Genomic DNA, 24,996 nt, shown 5'->3' on the forward strand with positions numbered 1-24,996 from the left:
CCTTGGAACACTTCCCCTCGACGGAATCTCTCCCGAGACGAGTTCTAGGGTTCTTCACGGAGAAGAAGACCTTCTGCGCTATCGCGAACCATTTGGCCCTAGGCGCAGACCGTCCAGAAGCGTGTAGAGGAGGAGTCGCTACTACGCCAAGTCGCGGAACGTCCAACCCAGTGTCGCGGACAGTTTGCGCCTCCGCAGAGAGCACCGCCAAACGGTATGTTCCCGTGTTTGGCGCCCAACACTGTCATGTCAATTCAATGACTATTCTATCATCTGTACAGTGTGCTGTTGTATTTAATTCAAGTGTAAGTCCATGTTTGTTTCACTCCTAAATTATATAAGCTGGATTATGATGGAAGGGTAGAAGGGTAAAATATCACTTTAAGATCACAATTAACCTGAAACTAGCTTATTTCAGCTTATTTGTGGTCCCAAAGTGATATTTTACCCTTATTTTTGGTCCTAAAATGACATTTTATCTTCCTATCCTTTTACCATAATCCAACTAATCTAATATAGAAACAAACTGACCCTAAGTACATAACAGTGAGGAGTTCGTATCTATTTCTACGAATGTAATGAAGAACATATATATTTCTCAATGGTAAGACAGAAAATGAATCGGATAAGTGGATCCATATTGTAATTTGGTGAGTGTGTAAGACAGTAAGCATGTCAACTGAAACTGGAAATGCATATGATTCAATGACGATCAAAATTTCCAGCAACCATGCATATATATGCTGCATTTGATCCATTCATGAGTAACCATAGGTAAAAGGTACGCGCACATACCGTCTGGTGAAAGGTCACCCAAGAGCGTAGGTGGCGGTGGCAGCTCCCAGGCATGAACGATGGGGCGGGAGGATTGTAACGTTACTTGATCACGGTCTATAAGGCATTCCTTGCAGGCGATGACCTGCTTCTTTCGCACGTCCAAGCCGAAGAGCTTGGAGCCCTGGAAGAAGTAGACAACGCAGTGATCGTTGGGGTCGACGAGGGCGACGTGGGGCACCTCGCCCCGCGGCAGGGCGGCGTGGGCGTAGGTCTCATTGTCCCAGATTTCGGCAAAGGGCACTTCGTACTCTTATGTCCAGGGGTCCGGGCGCTCCGGGTCTTCGAGCGTCCACATCCTGACGGTGGGGTTAGCCGGTGCGTCGACGAGCACGTCGTCGTAGGCGAGCCCGTGGATCTCGACGAATCGCAGCTGGCCCTCGCTGGGCCTGACACAGCGCCGCTGGTGGATGAGGGTCCTGATGCGGGGCTCCAAGGCGACGTAGCCGTGGCAGTCGGCTGGAAGCCGGAGGTAGCGCAGGCGCAGCTCTTGGAGGACGGGCGTGAAGGGGTCACAGAAGAATATGCCATGGGCGAGGGCGACCCACCAGAGGCGGCCGTCGTGGGCGAGCACGCCATTCTCGGATAAGGGGTTGTACAAGTGGGCCGTTTGCCGGGTGATTTGCAAGGCGAACCACTGGTGTTTGGCGGTGGAGTAGCAGAGGAGCCTGTTGGGGTTGTGGAAGGAGGTGGTGGGTTGAAGCTGGGCTACCACGTAGTGGCCGCGGTGGTACGGGTCGGCGATGAGGCCGATGCTGAGGTGGGGGCGGATGTAGATGCCCGGCCTACTCCAAAGATAGGAGGGCAGCGGGGGCAGGATGGTTACGGTACAACGGTGCGTGTCGCAGAGGAAGATGTCCGGGCGATTGCCTTCGACGATCTGGAGGAGGATGCAGGCGGAGCGGTTATTGGCGGCGAGGACGTAGGCGGACAGCGGCGAGGACGTACGCCTGGTGTTGGTGGAGACGCGGGGGTGCAGCAACAGGTACGAGGGTAGCGGCGGGTCTTTGAGCTCGAGCAGCATGTCGGTGCCGTGGACGATCTCCTGGGCCCGATCGTCCTCGTTGCCGAGGAGGACGGCATCGGAGACGAGGGCCACCCACTTGCGCTGCGGCTCCGACTCTGGCAGCCACTTGCGCTGCGGCTCCGACTCTGGCTCCTGCAACGCTTCCTTGCCGGCACGCGAGCACTGCACCAATTCAATCTCCGACATGGCTTGTGGCGATGGCGAGGCGCTGCACTGGTTGAGGGGGGCCGGGGAGGGGTTGGGGTGGGAGGGGCCGAGGGGGCGACAGTTGTGTTGGTTTGATTTGAACTCGTGATCGGCGTGACTGCTGTATGCAAGTATGCAACAGGCAGGGACGGGTTTTTTTTATAGATGGAAACATATCCAATGTACATTAACTTTTAGTGCACATAAAGTATATATAAACTAACAAAGTTTATAAAATATTCTAAAGAAATTCATATATATTCTTTCCATCCTAGTATATATAAAATTTTAAGTTCAAATTCGATATATTTTAGCTGTAATAAAAAAAACTTTTTAGCCGATTTTCTAATTTAAATTTATCAGAAATTTTGTCTTTTTTATTACTACTAAAGTATAATAAATTTAAACTTAAATTTTATATATAGTTAGAGTACGATAAAAATATGCATGTATGCTTTTTTATATTTATTTGTGAACTTTATTAGTTCATATACAACAAATATGCACTAAAAATTTATGTGCACCGAATATGTTCCCTTTTATAGACAGGGTCAGCGTGGTGCACTGCGCATCCATAGCATCAGGAGACAGGGCCACACGGCGTTCATTCCTCTGCTCCCAACTAGTGCTGCGAATATGGGCCAGCACGAACACAGCAAAAAACAAGAGTCCAAAGCAAACATGGCCCGACACGAAATAATGTATGTCAGGCTAGCACGGCCGAAGATGGGCCTAGGTCGGGCCTAGTCCGCACATATGGGCCGGGCTTGGGCGGGCACGGCCCAACGAAGCACATATTATGTAATTTCTTTATTTCAGTAAGTTTTTTTCGCTTTTTCTATAATTCAGTTGTTTGATTTTTATGCTATGTAAGTTCTATCAATTTGTCTTCAAGATCTATGCGGCGTGGAGCTTGGATAATATTTGAATTGGATGTGATCGATCATGTGGTAAAACCTAATGTTTCTGGACATGTTTTCTATTTTAGACACTTTTGCATTTCATTGGTTCCGAGTTAGGATATAAAATGGAGGCGGCATCCTCGAGCTCATCGCAGCGCGACGACCGCTCCGGTGGAGTTCTGGATCCTAGTTGCGGACACGGTCGAAGGTCTCCAAGCATCCGCTGAGAGATCCTTTGAACCGTGGTCACTCTCTTTTCTTCGCCTTTATAGCTCATGTGTGCCTTTTGTTGCTCCAAATATCGAATCCCCTTTCTAGATGCTCGATTAGCTTGATTGATTTTATCCTCTAGCTCGAGGAGGCCATAGGGTTAGACGCTCGTGGTGTTTTTGTTTCGCATCTTCGTAGGGTATGTTGTGCGCGAGGGGATGACCGAGAGACATCGATCTATTTTGTGCTGGTGATTTTTTATGTGAGAATTTCCTGTCCTATAGCAGTAGCAGATCCCTCAAAGGGACGTCCTAGTTTGTGTTGTGCTCTAGTGAGGTCTCGTGTGGTGCGAGGTCATCGTCGTAGTAGGTACATCATAGTTTTTGTTGTTGCTTCATCGGCATCAGCGTCGATATGGTGGGTGTGAGCTATTAGTCGCCCAGGTGTCTGCCGCGATGGCTCCTATAGGTGCCTTTGCAGGTCCTCTATTGTGCCATCTGTTTGCTTCATGGCTTGCTTTCTTGTTGTTCTCAATACCCCTACTACACCCTCCCTATCCTTTTCTTATCCGACATTCTCTTTGTGTTGTTTGAAGCTAATATAGAAAGTTGGTACCTAAATCAAAATATTAGAAGGTATTCAAGTATGACAATTATCTAGGGCATTCCAGTATATTTTAAGAAACTAAGACATTCAAATTAGCGAAAAGTGGAGGAATGTTTTGAGAAATGGCTTAGGAGTTGGAAAGGAACCCATCTATTCGTAGGGACACGATTAACACTGATTAACTTAGTGGCCAGGAGCCTACCAGTGTATATCATATATTTCTTTAAAATTTTGAAGCAATTCTTGAAAATGGATTATTTTCAATTGAATCTTTTGGCAAGGGGACGAACATATGGAAAAAATATTGGCTTGCTATGTGGAGTATACTCAGTCAGCCTAAAGATCAAGGTGGTCTAGGGATTCATGATTCAGGAACCAAAAATATTACTCTACTTAGTAAATGGCTTGTTAAGCTTATTCCTTCATATGAGACTTGGCAATAATTGATTCATAACAAATACCTAGGAACTACCCCCTCTATCCCAAGTTGAATGGATACCAAGGGATCCACATTTTTGGGTTGAATTATTGAAGGTCAAGCGAAGTTTCATACATTTTGGTTCCTTCAAAGTTAAGGATGGATCAAAGATAAGCTTTTGGGAAGACATTTGGTTGGGCTCAACACCATTACAAGTCCAATATCCATAAATTTATAATATTGCATGGCCTAAGAACATAACAACTGTTGATGTTTTAGGCTCCTCCCCACCTTGATCCATCCTAAGCAAAGGTATTACGGGGTCTTCGACATGGCTCCAGAGCAAAATTCTAAGGAAGAGCTAGCTAGAGCCTACCAAACACCCCAACTCAAGAGTTGCAAACTCTATGGAGTTTTGAGAGCCATAATACAAAATTTTGGAATACCTTTTTTGCTACTCCGAAATTGTGATATCCTAGCCTCTGGGATGGTGATATCCTGGCCAAAGGCTTAATAGAATTAATAGAGTATCCATACCAACAAGGTGCATCTTCTTTTTCGGAAGCCTATCTCGAAAGAACCTCCAAGTTAAGTGTGCTTGGCTTGGAGCAATTTGGGATGGGTGACTGACCGGAAAGTTTTCTTAGATGCACATGAGTGAGGACAAAGTGTGCACAAAAGACTCGTGTTGGTCTGTGGGGACAATATATGTTCTTAGATAGCTACCTGGAGTAAGTACCGCCAATCCGGGAGTGGACGGAGTGTTACAAGTGGTATTAGAGCTGACTCTCGCGCTTTCACGGACGTGTGTGGGTTAGGGGTTCTGGTATATGGCGCATGACGCATGTGGGCCCAGAGTGGTCACATGGCATGGCATATGACGACACTAGACACACAGACGTGGCTAAGAGGGGAGGTTCCTGGATTGGGGTTGACCGACGATGGCGTCGGTCTTCTAAGGGGGTGGATTGTGATATCCTGGCCCCTAGGATGGTGATATCCTGGCCCAAGGCTTAATAGGATTAATAGAGTATCCATACCAACAAGGTGCATCTTCTTTTTCGGAATCCTATCTCGAAAAAACCTCCAAGTTAAGTGTGCTTAGCTTGGAACAATTTGGGATGGGTGACCGACCAAGAAGTTTTCTCGAGTGCGCATGAGTGAGGACAAAGTGTGCACAAAAGACTTGTGTTGGTCTATGGGGACTATGGGGGACGGATATCCCCCGGGTCCACTGGAAGGCTAAAAGACCTCGTGAAAGGCCTTGGGCCCAATAGTTCGCAAGGTCATCCCTTCGTGGGCCTGGGGAGGGACGTCCGACGAAGTGGATTGACACAAGATTGGATCTACGCAAGCCCAAACGGCCCGATGAATTTGAGCAGCAACCGCAACAATGATCCGACCTTCCCGTACAGTGTCCTCATACATCGGAACTCAACAGAGATAGGTCGGTAGAATTATAGGAAGATGGGCTCAGTCGGTTCACTATTACTTAGGCTCACATTGTTATCATATCTGCATGTAATGTCGCACGGTCGAGTATATAAGGCCTAGGGGGCATCCCTTAAAAATATATCTCACTACTTAGCCATCTACACAGTTCTCTAACATCCTCGATACTAGAGAACCCCCTTGTAACCCACCACATAAAATATCCATGCCAGGACGTAGGGTATTACGCATCTCAAAGCGGCCTGAACCTGTACAAAATTGTCCACTGTCTCTCGTGCACTTGGCACGAACCATCGAGCTACAGTCGGTAACACCATCCTACTCCAAAAAGCACCTCGAGGGGCAACCCTGGTGCGCGGTCGGACCCAAAACACCAACAGCTGGCGCGCCAGGTAGGGGGTGTGTCACTGATCCAAGCTAGCTCAATGGCCATCATCTTGCAGCACAAGATCGTCCTCCGCCCCAGGTCCACGTTCTGCTTCGGAACCATTTCATCCATGGCAGATGAAGAAGGAACTCTACATCGTATCGCGGATCCGCCAGAGAGAAAGCTTTCCTCAACAAACTCCGGAAAAGCCGGAGCGAAGCAGGAAAAAGCGCGACCTCCAGCGCTCCGAACAGAGACTCCCTCCTGCAAGCCAGGAACAGAGGGTCCATCTACCCGGAGAACTCCGCTGTCCACCTCTTCCACAGAGACATGGACATAGATCACTAGGAGAAAGGAGGCGAACAAGGTCAAGATCGTCAAACTGCTCTTCTGGTACCTCCGCCCTCAAAGGAGAATAGAAAGAAGCTCGTCACTACAACGGTTCCATTATACCCCGACGTCCTCTTCATCGGGGGAAGAGTGGAATCAACTCCCATCTCCGACGATGAACCAACCGCGCCAGGAGAAGAACCTCTTCAGCGAGAATCTCGCCGACGAAGGAACCGACGCCGAAATATTCGGCGACATCACGAAGCTGGAGAGCGGGACCCGGCGCAGCTCGTGTCACGAGATGAGGTCTCGGAGATGGGAGAGACTCCAGAAGAACGGGTCTTCAGGGAAAGGAGGAATTCCCGACGATGTGATCGTCGGCAACCTCAAGAGCGGGCTGAGCAGGAAGCAAGACAACGCCAAGAGAATCCTCTTTTCAGATGAAACCTGAAGCCCGACTTCGCCCGAGCCATGAACACACCGAGTGAGGTTGGTGGAGTATTGGCTCGGATAGCCGATGGCCTCCCCCGGACTCCGGACGCCGAGGGCTATCGGTGGCTGTTCACTCGGGCAGCTAATCATCTTCTACCTCTCGCTCATCCGCCGAGTGATCTACGACACGCCATCAACAGTCGGCGAGACGCACGGAGCTCCATCAACGCCTCGCGCGAATGCCGACACGAGAACGAGATCCGGCGCTGAGAAGAATATGATCGGGATCACGACATCCCTGCGCGGAGTCAGGCCACTAGAATTGAGTCGGCAACGGCTTCGACTGGTGGCACAACCCGGGGACGGTCGAGGCACCACGACAACAACTCCCCTCCCCGGGATAGACATCATCATCGACGATAGGAGGACACGTGTGGAGTATCGACGCTCACTCCACGCCTCAGGGCCATTCAATGGCCCCCTAACTTCAAAGTCTCCAATGTCGACAAGTATGAGCCTAAGCAGGATCCGGGAGGCTGGTTGGCCGTCTACACCACCGCCACCCGAGCCGCTGGGGCAACCGAAGATGTGATGACCGCATACTTGCCCATCGTCCTCGGATAGGATGCACTGCAATGGCTTCGACACCTACCCCGACACTGCATCGACGACTGGAGTGACTTCAGTCGACGCTTCACCGCCAACTTTCAATCTCTCTCCGACAAACCGGCGCAGCCATGGGACCTCAAATCCATCAAGCGCTGAGGAGATGAAACTCTCCGGTCATACCTCAAGAGATTTCAGACCATGAGAAATCGTATCCCCGAGTTTGCGAAAGCGGCAGTGATCGAGGACTTCTACCGGGGATCTAATGACTCGGCCTTCGTCCGAGCCATACTGCAAAAGGCGCCGACTACCTCCGAGCAGCTGTTCCGGGAAGCCGATCTCTACATCACCGCTGACGAACGAGCTCAGGACCTCATCGGAGCAACAAAGCCTGCACCGGCGGCACCACGACACGACACGAACCAACAACCTGACAAACATTGGGAGAAGAGGCCTCGTGAAGAAGTCCACGCCACCGGACCACCCGCCTCTCGCGCCCGAGGAGGACCTCACGGAGGCGAACGTACACTGAACGACATCCTCGACGCCTAGTGCCCGTACCACAAAGACATGCGCCACACCCTCAGGAACTGCAGAGACTTTAAGCACTCCGTGGGGAATGGCCGACCCTTCCAACCTCTGCCACCTCCCCCACCACGAGGAGGACCTAGAGAACCTCGACAACCTCAACAGCAGGAGGGGGAGGAGGCGGAGTGTTCCCGCGCGTCGATGGAGAAGTCAACGTCATCTTCGGTGGACATGGGTTGCAGGAAAGTAAGAGGCAACAGAAGCTCAACGACCATCAGATACTGGTGGCAGCCACCGGCCCTCCCGCCCCATATCAATGGTATGAGCACCCGATTACCTTCACTCGGGCAGATCAGTGGCTCAACTTCGATCACCCGGGCAAGTACCCGCTCCTCATCGACCCGGTGATCCGAGAGAGCAGGGTGAAGAAGGTGTTAGTGGACGGGGGAAGCAGCATCAACGTCACCTTCCCCCGGACGCTTCAAGGCTTAGGAGTTCCCCTCAAAGAGATCCACAAGTCAGACACTCCTTTCTTCGGCATCATGCCGACTGAAGGATAATATCCACTCGGACACATCTACATGTCGGTCACCTTCGGAACTCCGGAAAACTACAGAACCGAGTTCCTATGGTTCAAGGTGGCGAACTTCGACTGCGGATACAACGCCATCATCGGCAGGCCTGGACTAGCGAAGTTCATGGCCATTCCACATTATATGTACATGATATTGAAGATGCCAGTACCACAAGGAATCATAACTGTACACGCTGACTTCCAAGGCGCCACAGAGTGTTTCCGAGTGGCCATTCAGGCGGCCCTCACCACCAAGCCATCGGCAACTTCTTCTGCGCAGGCGAACTCAAAACCTGAGCAAGACCTCGCGGTACCCACGAATGAAGCTCAAGCCGTGACCTCTATGCGGCCGACTGAAGAAACCAAGAGAATCAACCTCGGGTTCACCGATGAGTGCAAGACTGCCATCATCAGTTCCAGCCTGAATGACAAATAGGAAGGCGCGCTCATCCAGTTTCTGCAAGATAACCGAGACGTATTCGCATGGCAACCTGCGGATATGCCGGGAGTCCCGAGAGATCTGGTCGAGCACAAACTGAAGGTTTACCCCCAGGCGAGGCTGATCCGACAAAAATTACGTTGTTTCACGCCCGACAAGAGAGAAGCCATCCGTGCAGAGCTGGCTCGCTTGGTCACGGCAGGATTTATTAGAGAAGTGTTACATCCGAGTGGTTAGCAAATCCTGTTCTTGTACTCAAAAAGAATAAAGTGGATTAGCGCATGTGCGTCGACTACACGGATCTCAACAAACACTGTCCGAAGGATCCCTTCAGACTTCCCAGAATAGACCAGGTGGTAGACTCAACCGCCGGGTGTTCTGTGTTGTCTTTCTTAGATTGCTATTCCGGGTATCATCAGATCAGCTTGGCAAAAGAAGACGAGGAAAAAACATCATTCATCACCCCGTTCGGGGCTTTCTGCTATACCTCCATGCCGTTTGGCCTCAAAAACGCTGGAGCGACTTTCCAGAGAACCATTCAAACATGCTTAGCCGACCACTGGGGCAAGCGTGTGGAAGCTTATGTGGATGACATGGTGACCAATAAGGAAAACTCAGAAAATTTCATTGAAGATTTACAGCTGGTCTTCAACAGTTTGCGGCGATATCGATGGAAGCTTAATCCTGAAAAGTGTGTCTTTGGAGTACCAGCAGGAAAATTGCTCGGGTTTATTGTCAGCCACCGGGGGATTGAGGCTAATCCAGAAAAGATCGAGGCTATCATGAGAATGGAGGCACCACGATCACAGAAGAAAGTTCAAAGACTTACTGGATGCATGGCAGCCCTAAGCAGGTTCATATCAAGGTTGGGAGAAAAAGGCCTACCATTCTACAAGTTGCTCAAGAAGGTAGACAAGTTCCAGTGGACTTCAGAGGCTCAGGAAGCTCTAGATGCCCTGAAGAAATTCCTGACAACACCACCAGTGCTAAAGCCGCCTCGCCGAGCCACGCCGAATCAACCGGCCGAAGATCTGCTGTTATACATCTGTTGCTTGACTCACGTGGTGAGCACCGCGTTGGTAGTCGAGCGAGCAGAAAAAGGACATGCATACCTAGTACAACATCCCGTCTATTTCATCAGTGAAGTCCTAGGTCCCTCAAAGTAGAAATATCCTCAAGTTCAAAAACTATTGTATGCAGTACTTCTAACTGCACGCAAGCTCTGTCACTACTTTGACGATCACAAAGTCATAGTAGTCACTAGATTTCCAATAGGGGATATTCTCCACAACAAAGAAACCATCGGAAGAATAGCCAAGTGGGCCTGTGAGCTGGGAGCTCACGACATTGAGTTTCGACCTCGTACTGCAATCAAGACTCAAGCACTAGTTGACTTCGTATCAGAATGGACCGAGCAACAAGTGTCAGATAACCCGAAGACTGCAGAAGTATGGCAGATGTATTTTGATGGCTCATTAAAGCTGTAGGGGGCAGGCGCAGGAATCCTCTTCATTGCACCTGGAGGTGAACAACTCAAATATACTCTTCAGTTACTATTCTCATCATCCAATAATGCAGCAGAATATGAAGCTTTGATTCATGGGCTAAACATTGCCATATCACTGGGCATCAAGAGACTGATGGTATATGGAGATTCACTGGTGGTCATAAGTCAGATAAACAAAGAGTGAGATTGCTCGAATGACTCCATGGGAAAATACTGCACCGCCGTCCGAAAGCTAGAAGACAAATTCGAAGGGCTAGAATTTCATCATGTGGAGAGAGATCGCAACGCGGCAGCTGATGCGTTGTCAAAGCTAGGATCCAGTCGGACTCAGGTCCCGCCTGGAGTTTTCGTCCAAGAAGTACTACGCCCGAGCATTTCATTAGATTGGGCAGAAGAGTGCAATATTCTGAGCCAACCAGAGTCAGATTCTTATGACTGGAGGGAACCAATCAACAGATATATAAAGAATGAGGAGGAGCCGTGTCGGTGTTTTGGGTCCGACCGCACACCCGGGGTTGCCCCTCAAGGTGTTTTTAGGAGTAGGACGGTGTCGGCAACTGTAGCAAAATGGTTCGTGCCGATCGCACGAGGGACAATGGACAAGATTTACAGGTTCGGGCCGCTTAGAAGTGCGTAACACCCTACGTCCTGGTGAGTGTATGAGCGTGGTTACAAGAGAATTCTCTGGATAGATGGCGCAGAGAGTTTTTGTGGGTGGCTAAGTGGAACAGGGTCGATCGATCTGAAGGGGTGCCCCCTAGGCCTTATATACTCGGTCGTGGAGCAGTACATGTGATACGATAACAACAAGTAGCTAAAAGATAGTGAACCTCTTGAGTTTATCCCTACGTAACCTTCGCCGACTTATCCTCGCATGGCTCGGTTGCATGAGGGCTTCAGCGCGGGAAAGTCGGGTCTCTGTTGTGATCCATTCGTTCGACGTTGTGGGCCGCCTGTGTTTGCACTAATCAGTCTCACGTCTTCTTTGTTGGCTGTCTTTCCCTAGGCCCACGAAAGAATGACCTTACGAATTATTGGGCCCTTGGGCCTTTCGTGAGGCCTTTTACTTCTTTAGTGGACCCAGGGGATATCTATCCCCCACAAGCCCCCGATCTTTGGGTTGATTTAGAGGTAATCAACTCAAAGATCCAAGGTCCAAAAAATGATTCCCTGCTGTCTTCTCTGGTTTTGATCACTCGTCCGACCAAAGTTTGGCTTTGTGCTCGTGCCTTAGAGGTCGGCATTTTAGAAGTAATGCCGAGCGATTGAGCACGTGGTCGGCGTTTTAGAGGCAGCGCCGAGTGATTGAAGGTCGGCGTCGGCATTTTAGAAGTAATGCCGAGCGATTGAGCACGTGGTCGGCGTTTTAGAGGCAGCGCCGAGTGATTGAATGTCGGCGTCGGCATTTTAGAAGTAATGCCGAGCGATTGAGCACGTGGTCGGCGTTTTAGAGGCAGCGCCGAGTGATTGAAGGTCGGCGTCGGCATTTTAGAAGTAATGCCGAGCGATTGAGCACGTGGTCGGCGTTTTAGAGGCAGCGCCGAGTGATAGCCAGCTTCTCAAGTTACTTTAAGGAAAATGACCGAGTGATGAGGTGGCACATTGGCTTTCTTGGAAATAACTGTTGGATATCCACGTGGCATGCTGGGATTTCGGAGATGACCGCCGGGTGATGACTGGGCACTTTTGAAAAGGTATCTGGCTCAAGAATATCCCTTAAGAGTCGCGCTTTTAGCCGTCTTTGCTTTCCGTGCCCTAGTTCTTGCATTTCCGCATCTGAGTCTTTTCTGCCACTCGCCTCCTGCTCTGTTTCGCCAGCGAGAAGCAAGATGGCGCCCAAGAGGAAGACTGCGAACTCGTCTGCCGCAGTGATCCCCGCCATCGACCCCAACAGTCAGTTACCCTTCGCAGGTAACCATATGTCTGTGATTTCTGAAGTTGAGCTTCTCCGCCTTGTCTCCATCGGGGTTCTCCCTCCACGGGAACTCTGTTCTTGGCGTTCTTGCCACGGGACTACTGTCCCAACCGAAGATACCCACGAGTCAGTGGTTTACACTCCTTTCCTTCTTCGCGGCCTCGGCCTTCCCATATCTCCTTTTTTCCGTGGCATCCTTGATTTTTATCACATCAACCTGACTCACTTGAACCCTAACTCCATTCTCCAAATCTCTATTTTCGTTCACCTTTGCGAAGCTTATCTTGGCGTGCTGCCGCATTTTGGCTTATGGAAGTATCTGTATCACTGCCGTCCTGGGATGGCCGGGGGGCAACATCAATTGGTCGGTGGTGCCAGTTTAGAGATGCGCCGGGGGCGGAAGACCGAGTATCTCGAGATACCCCTCAAAGACAGCATTAAAGGTTGGCGTCTGGAGTGGTTTATAATGGATAATTATGGAAATTCTCTCCCTTCCCGCTCAGGAAGACAGCCGGACGTTCGTACTCCGAGTTGGACTGAGTCTCCCACGGACCAAGAAGTGGCCGAGGCAGGCGTGTTGCTTACTAAAGTTGGATTACTGAAAGAAAGAGGTCTGACTGCCGAAGCTGTGGTCACAGATTTTGTTTTCAAAAACATTCAGCCGCTGAAGGACAGGGCCTATCCGGCATATCTTTACCGAGGGCTGGCCGATTCAACCCGAGTTACTAATAGGAGAATTCCTTCTGTTGATTTGGTGAGCCGACTCGAAATGATTCACAGGGGTAAAGTTTCGAACGTTGGAGCTCCAGTGGCATACTCGGTTTGGAACCTGCCTTCTCCCAAAGATTTCACTCTTTTTGTGTCCAATCCGCCCGTGACAGATAGCAATTTGGGTCTTAGAGTGCGACCTTCTGCTGAAGAGGCCCGTTCCTTAGTTGCTTCGCTCGGGGAAATACCTGATGATGAACGGCAGATTTATTTTGAAGTGCCCCTGAACCCTAGCGATGCAGACATAAATGACATGCTCGATCTGCTAGCTGAGGATTCATCTGATACTGCTCCTGATGGTACATTGGCAGTGGTGCCCCTTCCAGAGGTTGATGCGACCTTGGATGTCTCGAAACCTGTCAATACTCGCCCGAGGCGTCCTAGCCGAACCAGTCAGCCCGAGCCTTCTGCTGATGAGCAGAAGAAGAAAAGAAGACGCCTCCGGCGAGTGTCCAGCTTTGACGAGGATGCCAGCACCTTAGCTCCTGCTGCCGAAGAAATGACTGCAAATGGCCTTGCTGACATTGATCCCAATGGGTGTGCTCCGCCTGCTGCTGACCCCAATGAGGATGCTGTTTGTGCTGTTGCTGTGGAAGATGAGGAGGAAGAGAATGAAACTCCATTAACTCGGAAAAACAGTCGGCAGTTCGTCGCTAGCGGTGGTAGTAGTGGGGTTCCTTCTCTTGCCTTGTCTGCTCTTATTGGTCTGCAAGAACTGTCCATGGCCAATTTTGATCAAGCTCTAGAGGATATGGTCCCTGAGAACTTGTTGTTGGAACCTGCAGACGTTGATGCAACAGAAACTTGTGCAGCCGTGCTAGATGCTGGGTTGAGGTCGTCCCGTGCCTCGTCGACCTTAGAGCACGATCTCGAGGGTCGGGATGATGATTTGGATCGTCCTGATCCTATGGAAGTAGCTGAAGGCCCGTCAACCTTAGAGGTGGTCACGGCAGAGAGCTTGGATCCCTTGAATAGCGCTGACATGTGCCCAGCCCCCGAGGGTGTCGCCGGGGAGGACTCAGCTCAGGTGAGGAGTGTAGGCCACTACCCAGCCCCCGAGGGTGTTGCCGGGGGTGACCCGGCTCAAGTGGGCAGTGCCAACCTTGACCCAGCCCCCGAGGGTGTCCGAGCGGGGTCTCCCTCCTGCACTTCCATGGATGTTCATGTGGGTTCACCTCCACACTCTGGCGGCATGATGGTGGCTCAAACTCCGGATCAGGGGGTCGCTTTGGAGGGCAGCATCCCCACTGGTCTGGCGTTAAGCTCTGCTGAATGTACTGAGCTCGTTCCTGCTGGTCTGCTGCAAGCTGCTTCGAGTGGTGGCCTGGCACCTGGTCATCAGCTGATTTCTCCTGACTTGGGGATCCCTTCGTTTTTCTCCAACCTCCAGGTGCTGTGCTGTGCTTTAGTTTGATCTTTATGTTGCATGAATTGTTGCCATTATGCTCATCCGCTCTTCTTATCAGGCTTTGGTGGATGGAATGGTCGGCCAGCTGAAGTCGCAGGGTGCTTCCATCCCGGAGGTGGCTTCATCTCTTGAGCGTTGGAATCCGGTGTTGCTTCGGGGTCGTGTATCTGAGTTGGAGGCCACCAATGCTGGTTAGTGTCCTTTCTTCTTCTTCTTTGTTCTTGCCCGTGGGTTGTTTTACCTTCTGACCTCATTTTGTTTGAATACCTCTTGATAGGGATGACTCGGCAGATCACAGTTCTTGAAGAAAAACACTCTCAAGATCAAGCTGAAATGGCTCGACGATGCGCTGACTTCGAGGAGAAGTATTCTCAAAGTCAGATCGAGTTGAGTCAGGTCTCTGCGGCTTTGGATGATGCCAACGCTCTGAGTTCTTCTCTTCATGCTCAGCTTGACTCTGAGAAGGTAACTTACGAACCTGTGCTTCGCCTTATCGTGCTCTTGGATTCTGAATGAGTTGATTTTTGCTTGTAGGAAGAAAAACACATCCTTGCTGCTTCTCGCGACAACTTGGACAGATTGTACCGAGATTCCAGCAACTCGCTGACCATCTTGGAGAGGAGCCACCGTTTTACGATGGAGGAGCTTGACAATCAGCACCGTCAACTGCAAGAATCCTTGGACGAAGTGGCCCGCCTTACACAGTTGCTATCGGCAAAGGACGCCACCATCAAGGGACTCCGAGCTTCTAAGAAATCCATTGCTCAGGAGTTAGAAACTGCTCAGCAGGCTGTTAAAGTTGCTGAAGAAGCTGCTGTCACTTTCAAAGCTCAGCGCGATAAGGCCCTGGACAAGGCCATTCGGGCGGGACGGATCTTGATGAGAAGACCCGGTGTGGTTGTCCCTGAAGATATAAGAGCCGACGTGAATGCTGCCCCTGATTCCTCGAATCGCCCTTCTTCGTCAGTCGTTCCTGAGAAAGACATTGGAAAATAAAGAAACAGTTCGCGTGCTCTGGGCGCGCAGTTAGCATGATCAAGTACTCGTTAGAGGTTATCGGCTTATCATTCGAATGACGTTATTACTCCCTTATTGTATCAGAATTTATTAGTTTGCAAGTTTGTGGTTACGCTGCACGATGATTTATGAAGTTTGTTTGTGGGATATGGAGATCATCCCTTGAACTGCATAAGCGCGAGTATGCTATACTGGTTTAAGCCGTCAATTACTTTTAGCCGGTAACTTCCGTTAGTAGGGCATAGTGGTCACCCCCGGTAGAGTAAGCGTGAGCATGTTGCACCGCCTTAAGTCGTTGCCAACTTAAGTCGATTGCTCCGTTTGTAGGGCATAGTGGTCACCCCGAGTAAAGTAAGCGTGAGCATGTTGCACCGCCTTAAGTCGCTGCCGACTTAAGTCGATTGCTCCGTTTGTAGGGCATAGTGGTCACCCCGAGTTAAGTAAGCGTGAGCATGTTGCACCGCCTTAAGTCGTTGCCGACTTAAGTCGATTGCTCCGTTTGTAGGGCATAGTGGTCACCCCGAGTTAAGTAAGCGTGAGCATGTTGCACCGCCTTAAGTCGTTGCCGACTTAAGTCGATTGCTCCGTTTGTAGGGCATAGTGGTCACCCCGAGTTAAGTAAGAGTGAGCATGTTGCACCGCCTTAAATCGTTGCCGACTTAAGTCGATTGCTCCGTTTGTAGGGCATAGTGGTCATCCCGAGTTAAGTAAGCGTGAGCATGTTGCACCGCCTTAAGTCGTTGCCGACTTAAGTCGATTGCTCCGTTTGTAGGGCATAGTGGTCACCCCGAGTTAAGTCAATCATAAATGAGCCAGGTATCTTTGAAATCTTTCTTTATTGATGACGTGTTTCCTTTATACAGAATACATGGTCACCCTGGCTGTTTTGAGATACAGCTAGGGGTAAAACTTTCGGAGGTGCTCTATGTTCCAGGAGTTCCCGACTTCTGTGCCATCCATTTGGGTGAGGCGATATGATCCGGGACGAGTGACTTCTGCTACTATGAAAGGTCCTTCCCATAAGGGTGATAACTTGTGCCGTCCCTCCCCCGTTAGAATTCGGCGGAGGACGAGGTCTCCCATCGAAAAGAAACGTTGCCGCACAGCTTTGTCGTGGTAGCGCCTTAGAGTCTGCTGGTATCGCGCTGATTGAATCACTGTGTTCAGTCGTTCTTCCTCAAGTACGTCAATATCCTCCAGCCTAGTGGCTTCGGCTTCTGCTATGCTTTCGAAGATCAATCTTGGCGCCCCAAACTTGAGATCAGCAGGTAGCACTGCTTCCGACCCATAGACCATGAAGAAAGGAGTGTTTCCATGCAGGGCCCGGCTAGGTTGGGTTCTCAAGCTCCAAACAACATAAGGCAATTCTCTTATCCATTTTCCTGCGAATTTTTCATTTTTATCAAAGACCCTTTTTCTAAGTGCCTCCAATATCATTCCGTTGGCTCGCTCAACCTGCCCGTTGGCTCTTGGATGGGCTACAGATGCATACTTGATCTGAATGCTTTTTTGCTCGCAGAAGTCAAAGAATTCTGAACTGGTGAAGTTGGATCCCAAGTCAGTGATGATACTGTTTGGTATCCCAAATCTGAATATTATGCTTTGTATGAATTCCACGGCTTTAGCAGAGGTTAAAGAGGCAATGGGCTGGAACTCTATCCATTTAGTGAATTTGTCAATTGCCACTAATACATGGGTGTATCCTCCTTGAGCTTTCTTGAAAGGTCCAATCATATCCAATCCCCAGCATGCGAAAGGCCAAGTTACTGGTATGGTTTGTAGCTGCTGTGCTGGCATGTGCTGTTGCTTTGACAGGTATTGGCAAGCTTCGCATCTCCGAACTAACTCGGCTGCATCATTCTTCGCCGTCGGCCAATAGAATCCTGACCTGAAAACCTTTCCGACTAATGTTCTGGATGCTGCATGTACTCCACACTGCCCTGCATGGACTTCCTCCAGAAGTTGCTTCCCGGTGGACGGGAGAACGCACTTCATGAGGACGCCTGACGCGCCCCTCCTGTATAATACCTCCCCAACGAGTGTATAGTGAGCTGATTGTCTGGCAATGCGCTCTGCCGAGTTCTTGTCATCTGGCTCTTCTTCATTCTTTATATACTTGACAATCGGTTGCCTCCAGTCATCAGAGTCTGACTCGGGTTGATCTATGATAATGCACTCTTCTATTTGATCCGTCGAGATGCTCGGCTGGAGAATTTCTTGCACGAAGACCCCGGGCGGGACTTGATTCCGACCGGATCCAAGCTTGGACAGTACATCAGCCGCCGTGTTCCGATCTCTTTCTATATGATGAAACTCCAGACCTTCGAATTTATCTTCTAGCTTTCGGACGGCGGCGCAGTATCTTCCCATTGAATCACTTGAACAATCCCATTCCTTGTTTATCTGACTGATGACTACCAGAGAATCTCCGTACACCATCAGTCTCTTGACACCCAGTGATATAGCGATGTTTAATCCGTGTATCAAGGCTTCATACTCGGCTGCGTTGTTAGAGGCCGGGAATAGCAATTGGAGAGCGTACTTGAGGTGTTCGCCTCCAGGTGCAGTGAAGAGAATTCCTGCTCCTGCTCCCTGCAGCTTCAGCGAGCCATCAAAATACATTCGCCATACTTCTGCGGTTTCTGGATTATCCGGCACTTGCTGTTCTGTCCACTCTGATACGAAGTCGACCAGTGCTTGAGTTTTGATGGCAGTGCGAGGTCGGAACTCGATATCATGGGACCCCAACTCGCAAGCCCACTTGGCTATTCGGCCAATGGCTTCCATGTTGTGAAGAATGTCCCCTATTGGAAAACCAGTAACTACTGTGACTTTGTGATCGTCAAAGTAGTGGCGCAGCTTGCGGGCAGTTAGAAGTACTGCATATAATAGCTTCTGAACTTGAGGATACTTTTTCTCTGATGGGCCTAGAACCTCACTGATGAAGTAGACAGGATGTTGTACCGGGTAGGCATGCCCTTCTTCCGCTCGCTCGACTACCAACGCAGTGCTCACCACGTGAGTCGTGCAAGAGATATATAATAGCAGATCTTCAGCCGGCTGAGTCGGCGTAGCTCGCCGGGGCGGTTTCAATACTGGCGGTGTTGTCAGGAATTTCTTCAGTGCATCTAGAGCTTCTTGTGCCTCTGAAGTCCATTGAAACTTATCCACCTTCTTCAGCAGTTTATAGAATGGCAGACCTTTTTCTCCCAGCCTGGATATGAATCTGCTCAGGGCTGCCATACATCCAGTGAGTCGCTGAACCTTCTTTTGCGATCGAGGAGCTTCCATCTTCATGATAGCTTCAATCTTATCTGGATTAGCTTCAATTCCCCGGTGGCTGACAATAAATCCGAGTAACTTTCCTGCTGGTACCCCGAAGACGCATTTCTCAGGATTGAGCTTCCATCTATATCTTCTCAGGCTGTTGAAAACCAGCTGTAAATCTTCAATGAAATTTTCCGGATTCTCCGTTTTAATCACCACGTCGTCTACGTAAGCCTCCACACGCTTGCCCCAGTGATCGGCTAAGCATGTTTGAATAGCTCTCTGATAAGTCGCTCCAGCGTTTTTGAGGCCGAACGGCATGGAGGTATAACAGAAAGCACCAAACTGGGTGATGAACGCCGTTTTTTCCTCGTCTTCTTTTGCCAAACTAATCTGATGATACCCGGAATAGCAATCTAAGAAAGACAGCATCGAACATCCAGCGGTGGAATCCACCACCTGATCTATCCTTGGGAGCCCGAAGGGATCCTTCGGACAGTGTTTGTTGAGATCAGTATAGTCGACGCACATGCGCCAATCCACTTTATTCTTTTTGAGTACAAGAACAGGGTTGGCTAACCACTCGGGGTGTAATACTTCTCTAATAAATCCGGCCGCGACCAAGCGAGCTAACTCGGCACGAATGGCCTCTCTCTTGTCGGGCGTAAAACGACGCAGCTTTTGCCGGATCGGCCTCGCCTGAGGATAGACTTTCAATTTGTGCTCGGCCAATTCCCTCGGGACTCCCGGCATATCCGCAGGTTGCCATGCGAATACGTCTCGGTTATCTTGCAGGAACTGGACGAGCGCGCTTTCCTATTTGTCGCTCAAACTGGAGCTGATGATGGCCGTCTTGCGCTCATCAGCGAACCCCAGGTTGATCCGCTTGGTGTCCTCAGTCGGCCGCATAGAGGTCGCGGCCTGAGCTTCGTTTGCCGGCACGGCGAGGTCTTCTTCAGGCTTAGAGTTCGCCGGTGTAGAAGGAATCGTTGACGGTTTGGTGGTGAGGGCTGCTTGGATGGCCACTCGGAAACATTCTGCGGCGCCTTGGAAGTCGGCGCGCACAGTTATGATTCCTTGTGGTCCTGGCATCTTCAGTATCATGTACGTATAGTGTGGGATGGCCATGAACTTGGCCAGCCCTGGCCTCCCGATGATGGCGTTGTACCCGCAGTCGAAGTTCGCCACCTCGAACCTCAGGAACTCGGTTCTGTAGTTATCCGGAGTCCCGAAGGTGACCGGCATGTAGATGTGGCCCAGCGGGTATTCCCCTTCCGTCGGCACGATGCCGAAGAAAGGAGTGTCTGACTCGTGGAGCTCTTTGAGGTGAACTCCCAAGCCTTGGAGCGTACGGGGGAAGGTGACGTTGATGCTGCTCCCCCCGTCCACTAGCACCTTCTTCACCCGGCTCTCTCGGATCACCGGATCGACGAGGAGCGGGTATTTGCCCGGGTGGTCGAAGTTGAGCCATTGATCCTCCCGAGTGAACGTGATTGGGTGCTCCGACCACCGGTACGGGGCGGGAGGGCCGGTGGTCGCCACCAGTATCTGGCGATCGTTGAGCTTTTGTTGTCTCTTGTTCTCCTGCGACCCATGTCCACCGAAGATGACGTTGACCTCCCTGTCAACGCGCGGGAATGCTCCTCCTCCCCCCTCTTCCGGCTGATGGGGCTGTCGTGGTTCATCTGGTCCTCCCCTTGGCGGAGGAGGTGGTAGAGGTTGGAAGGGTCGGCCATGCTCGACGGAGTGCTTGAAATCCCGGCAGTTGCGGAGAGTGTGGCGCATATCCTTGTGGTACGGGCACTGGGCGTCGAGGATGTCGTCCAGCGTGCGTTCGCCTCCACGAGGTCCTCCTCGGGCGCGAGAGGCGGGTGGTCCGGCGGCGTGTACCTCTTCGCGAGGCCTCTTCTCCCAGCGCTTGTCGGGCGGCTGGTTCGCGTCGCGTCGTGGTGCCGCCGGTGCGGGCTTTGCTCCTCCAATGAGGTCCTGGGCCCGCTCGTCAGCGGTGATGTAGAGGTCGGCTTCCCGGAACAGCTCCTCGGAGGTAGTCGGCGCCTTTTGCAGTATGGCTCGGACGAAAGCCGAGTCGTTAGATCCTCTGTAGAAGTCCTCGATCACGGCCGCCTCCGTGACCTCGGGGATGCGGTTTCTCATGGTCTGGAACCTTTTAAGGTATGACCGGAGAGTCTCATCCCCCCGGCGCTTGATGGATTTGAGGTCCCATGGTTGCGCTGGCTTGTCGGAGAGAGACTGGAAGTTGGCGGTGAAACGTCGACTGAAGTCTCCCCAGTCGTCGATGCAGTGTCGGGGTAGATGTCGTAGCCACTGCAGCGCGTCTTGCCCGAGGACGATGGGCAGATACGCAGTCATGACGTCCTCGGATGCCCCGGCAGCCCGAGCAGCGGTGGTGTAGACGGCCAACCAGCCCCCTGGATCCTGCTTAGGTTCATATTTGTCGACATTGGATACCTTGAAGTTGGGAGGCCATTGGATGGCCCTAAGGCGCGGAGTAAGGGCAGATACTCCGCACGTGTCCTCCTGTCGTCGAGGATGTCGTCTGTCCCGGGGAGGGGAGTGGCGGTGGTGGTTCCTCGACCGTCCCCGGGTGGTTCCACCAGTTGAAGCTGTTGCCGACTCAGTTCGGGTGGCCTGGCTTTGAGTCGGGAAGCCATGATCTCGGTCATACTCCTCCCGACGGCGAATTTCGTTCTCGTGCCGCCGTTCGCGCGAAGCATTGATAGAGCTCCGCGCGTCTCAGCGACTGTTGATGGCGTGTCGCAGATCGTTCGGCGGGTGAGCGAGCGGTAGAAGATGGTTGGCTGCCTGAGTGAACAGGCGCCGGTATCCCTCGGCGTTGGGGGTCCGAGGAAGTCCGTCAGCTATCCGGGCTAGAACGCCTCCGACCTCGCTCGGCGTGTTCATAGCTCGGGCGAAGTCAGGGTTCAAGTTGCGCCCGAAGAGCGGATTCTCGCGTCGTTGCCTTGCATCTTGCTCGGCTTGCTCCTGAGTCCGACGGTGATCACGTCGTCGGGAGTTCCTTCGTTCCCTGAAGACGCGTTCTTCCGGAGTTTCTCCTATCTCTGAGACCTCGTCTCGCGAGACAGGCTGCTTCGGATCCCGTTCTCCAGCTGCGTGATGTCGTCGAACGTTTCTGCGTCGGTTCCTTCGTCGGCGGGATTCTCGCTGAGGCGGTTCTTCTCCGGGCGCGGTCGGTTCATCGTCGGAGACGGCGGGCGACTCTGCCCTCCCGATGAAGAGGACGTCGGGGTAGAACGGTATTGCTGCCGCGGCGACTTTCTTTCCGTTCTCCTTTGAGGTCGGAGGAACGGGAAGAATGACTGGCCTCTCCCTGATCTCCTTCCTTCTCATGACCTGTGTCCATTCTTTCGTCGGGGAAGTAGACAGCGGAGTCTTCTGGGTCAGCGAGCTTCTAGCTCCAGCCTCCCCGGAGACGATCTTGTTCCGAAGAGCCGGAGGTAGCGTTTTTCCAGCATTTTCGGAGTTTGTTGGAGGAGACTTCTGTTCCGGCAGATCCGCGAGGCGGTGTAGGATTCCTTCTTCGTCCGCCACGGATGAGATTGTCCCGAAGCAGAATATGGATCCGGGACGCATGGTGATCTTGCTGTGGAAGGTGACGGCCATTGAGCTAGCTTGGATCGTCGACACACCCCCTACCTGGCGCGCCAGCTGTCGGTGTTTTGGGTCCGACCGCACACCCGGGGTTGCCCCTCAAGGTGTTTTTAGGAGTAGGACGGTGTCGACAACTGTAGCAAAATGGTTCGTGCCGATCGCACGAGGGACAATGGACAAGATTTACAGGTTCGGGCCGCTTAGAAGTGCGTAACACCCTACGTCCTGGTGAGTGTATGAGCGTGGTTACAAGAGAATTCTCTGGATAGATGGCGCAGAGAGTTTTTGTGGGTGGCTAAGTGGAACAGGGTCGATCGATCTGAAGGGGTGCCCCCTAGGCCTTATATACTCGGCCGTGGAGCAGTACATGTGATACGATAACAACAAGTAGCTAAAAGATAGTGAACCTCTTGAGTTTATCCCTACGTAACCTTCGCCGACTTATCCTCGCATGGCTCGGTTGCATGAGGGCTTCAGCGCGGGAAAGTCGGGTCTCTGTTGTGATCCATTCGTTCGACGTTGTGGGCCGCCTGTGTTTGCACTAATCAGTCTCACGTCTTCTTTGTTGGCTGTCTTTCCCTAGGCCCACGAAAGAATGACCTTACTAATTATTGGGCCCTTGGGCCTTTCGTGAGGCCTTTTACTTCTTTAGTGGACCCAGGGGATATCTATCCCCCACAAGCCGGATGACAGAAATGCAGCAGAGCGCATTGCAAGGCAGTCAGCTCACTATACTCTCATTGGGGAAACACTATACAGAAGGGGCGCAACAGGAGTCCTCATGAAATGCATTCTTTCGGCTACTGGGAAGCAACTGCTAGATGAGGTCCACGCTGGGCAATGCGGGATACACGCAGCATCCAGGACTCTGGATGGGAAGGTCTTCAGGTCTGGTTTCTACTGGCCAACGGCAAAGAGTGACGCAGCCGAGTTAGTCCAGAGATGTGAGGCTTGTTAATACTTATCAAAACAGCAACATCTACCAGCACAACAACTGCAAACCATACCTATAACATGGCCATTCGCGTGCTGGGGACTCGATATGATTGGACCCTTCAAGAAAGCTCAAGGAGGATACACTCATGTACTGGTTGCTATTGACAAATTCACTAAGTGGATAGATTACAAGCCCATTGCTTCTCTAACTTCAGCTAAGGCAGTGGAATTCATACAAGACATAATATTCAGGTTTAGAATACCGAATAGCATCATAACTGACCTGGGATCCAATTTCACTAGTTCAGAGTTCTTTGATTTCTGCGAACAAAAAGCATCCAGATCAAATATGCATCAGTGGCACACCCAAGAGCCAACGGGCAGGTAGAAAGAGCCAACGGAATGATATTGGAAGCACTCAGAAAGAAAGTCTTCGACAAGAATGAAAAGTTCGCAGGAAAGTGGATCAGAGAGTTGCCGTATGTGGTCTGGAGCCTAAGAACTCAACCTAGCCGAGCTTTGCATGGAAACACTCCCTTCTTTATGATATATGGTTCGGAGGCAGTGCTACCTGCTGATCTCAAGTTTGGGGCACCAAGATTGATCTTCGAAAACATAGCTGAAGCTGAGGCCACTAGACTGGAGGATGTTGATATACTAGAAGAAGAACGATTAAATACAGTGATTCAGTCAGCCAGGTACCATCAAACTCTGAGGCGCTATCATGATAAGGCCATACGCCATCGATCCTTCGCAGTGGGAGATCTTGTCCTCCGCCGAATTCTAACGGGGGAGAGACGGCACAAATTGTCGCCACTATGGGAAGGACCATTCATAGTAGCAGAAGTCACTCGGCCTGGATCATATCGTCTTACTCAAATGGACGGCACGGAAATAGGGAACTCATGGAATATAGAGCATCTCAGGAAGTTTTACCCCTAGCTAGATTTCAAAAGCTATTGGGACGGCATTGTACTCTGTAATTGGAAAATACACCATCAATAAAAAGACTTCATTCTCAAAGGCACTCGAACTGTTTATTGACGATCTGCATGCTTACTCGACTCAGGGTGACCACTATACCCTACTAACGGAGCAATCGACTTAAGTCGGCAATGACTTAAGGCGGTGTGACATGTTCACGCTTACTTAACCCAGGGTGACCACTATACCCTACGAACGGAGCAATCAGCTTAAGTCGGCGATGACTTAAGGTGGTGTGACATGCTCACGCCTACTTAACTCAGGGTGACCACTATACCCTACTAACGGAGCAATCGACTAAAGTCGGCGATGACTTAAGGCGGTGTGACATGCTCACGCTTACTTGACCCAGGGTGACCACTAGACCCTACTAACAGAACAGTCGGTTTAAGTCGGTAGTGACTTAAATCGGCACGACATGCGCACGTCTACTCGATCTAGCATAAGCACGCTTGCAATTACTCATCTTAGGGCGATCTCTATGCCTCGCGAAATAGAAAGAAGTTTCAAAACCATCACACTGCACTTACTTCTGCGATCGTAACAATTGTTGAATTCAAACAACAGAAAAATAATAATAGCATTCAGTACCGAGAACACTTTCTAACAGAATTGACCACATACACAATGCATTCAGTGTTTCTACTTGGTAA

The 24,996-nt window shown here is 50.9% G+C and overlaps 1 pseudogene across 1 annotated transcript; it reads right to left on the minus strand.

The window, feature by feature from the left end:
* Positions 1–1,080: 1,080 nt before the first annotated feature.
* Positions 1,081–2,162, minus strand: LOC100192471 (uncharacterized; annotated as a pseudogene). Its single transcript, NR_159698.1, has one exon. The product of NR_159698.1 is annotated as an uncharacterized protein (transcript).
* Between the last annotated feature and the right edge of the window lie 22,834 nt (positions 2,163–24,996).

Source organism: Zea mays, chromosome 2, assembly GCF_902167145.1.
Source record: "Zea mays cultivar B73 chromosome 2, Zm-B73-REFERENCE-NAM-5.0, whole genome shotgun sequence".
In the NCBI taxonomy this organism is placed as follows: Eukaryota; Viridiplantae; Streptophyta; class Magnoliopsida; order Poales; family Poaceae; genus Zea; species Zea mays.